The sequence below is a fragment of the Merops nubicus genome, unplaced genomic scaffold (genome assembly GCF_000691845.1).
Source record: "Merops nubicus isolate BGI_N331 unplaced genomic scaffold, ASM69184v1 scaffold36630, whole genome shotgun sequence".
Lineage (NCBI taxonomy): Eukaryota > Metazoa > Chordata > Aves > Coraciiformes > Meropidae > Merops > Merops nubicus.
Genome location: NW_008584164.1, coordinates 2626 through 3973, shown reverse-complemented (window position 1 = coordinate 3973; position 1348 = coordinate 2626). Strand labels below are relative to the sequence as shown.

At 60.3% G+C, this 1348-nt stretch overlaps 1 pseudogene; it reads left to right on the top strand.

Annotated features, from left to right (window-relative positions):
* Positions 1-571: 571 nt before the first annotated feature.
* Positions 572-736, top strand: LOC103775815 (annotated as a pseudogene).
* Positions 737-1348: the final 612 nt, after the last annotated feature.

Genomic DNA, 1348 nt, shown 5'->3' with positions numbered 1-1348 from the left:
CAAACCCCAGCACTTCAACGTGCTCATAGCAGCACCTTCCCCATGTGTGATGGAGCTATCTAACCGCTTCAATCATCCGAGCAGGGCGGTAGAGTAGGGCGGTATGTGCGGCGTCTGAGCCATTGTGCTCGCTTCTTTCGCTACATGCGCCGCTGGGACTACTTCCAGTGGCATATGCGGTCGGATCCCCTAGCAACCTGGGGTGGGTAGCTTGTGCGTGAAGGGAGTCCGGAGGAGGGGGGCACACGACCGCGCCCTGGTAACCGTGGCACGGGTAGCACGCAAGAGGCGGGTTGGTATTTTCCCCCCCCACTTTCCTAGGGAGCCATCGTGGCCGAGCTCGGAGTCCTATCTGCGCGGAACGAGGGCGCTCGCTCCCCCGTGAGCCCTAGCTGGTACAGGAAGAACGGCTGCCCGCCCAGAAACACCTCCAGGGAGCAGTCGAGTTTGCCGGTAGAGCGCCTGTATGCTAGGACATTCTGGCAAGCGCCACGCGCTCCTCTTTATCATCAAGCTCGCCTCTCCGTCTGTGTGGCACTGCCGCGAGCAGAGCAGTTGTACAGGCTCTGCCATGATGAACAGCAGAGGGATTGGAGTGCTGCTCGGGTTCCCCTCGGGCCCCACATCTGTCATCCAGGTCACGAACTTGTCCTCGGCAGTGACCAGTGAGCAAATGCGGACTCTCTTCGGTTTCCTGGGGGATATCGAGGAGCTGCGCCTCTATCCTCCGGAGTAAGTAGTGTCTGCACCGGCCTCCGGAACGATGGAGACTTGGGATGAGGAAGAGGCCTAGAAGGGTCGAGACAATGGAGGGAGGAGAAGAGGCAGAAGGCCCTATGTGCCATCTTGAGTGTGAGCACCAGTGTCTCCCGCACGGCTGTGTGTCACGAGTGTTAGGGGAAAGGGGCTTTGCCTGGGCCTAAGATGGCGGCCCCGAGCCGGAGGAGGAGAGCAGCTGGAGCGGCCTGTAACACAGCGGGTTTTGCGTTCTCGTGGTGGCGGTGGGGGCTGCCAGCACTGAGTCATTGCGTCACTGCCTAAAGCCTGGCGAGAAGCGTGCTCCCAGGCCGCTCCGAAGCGCTTCCCCGGCGCAGGTCTTGTTTGCCCCCATTTTAATGATATTCTCTTTTCTGTGGCCCACCCTTCTCTTCTCTCGGACTCATCCCGAGTGGAGGGGTGTCGGGCAGAAGGGACCCAGGCCTGACCCCTGCCTGGCTGGCTGCCAGGCTGCTCCATCCGGGATATGCATGCCAGCTGGACCAACTCTTTGTTTGGAAGGGCTCTTTTCCCCTTCGAGAAAGGGCCGCTGAGCAGAAGACAGTATAGCTGTTAACAGAGGAACGGTACC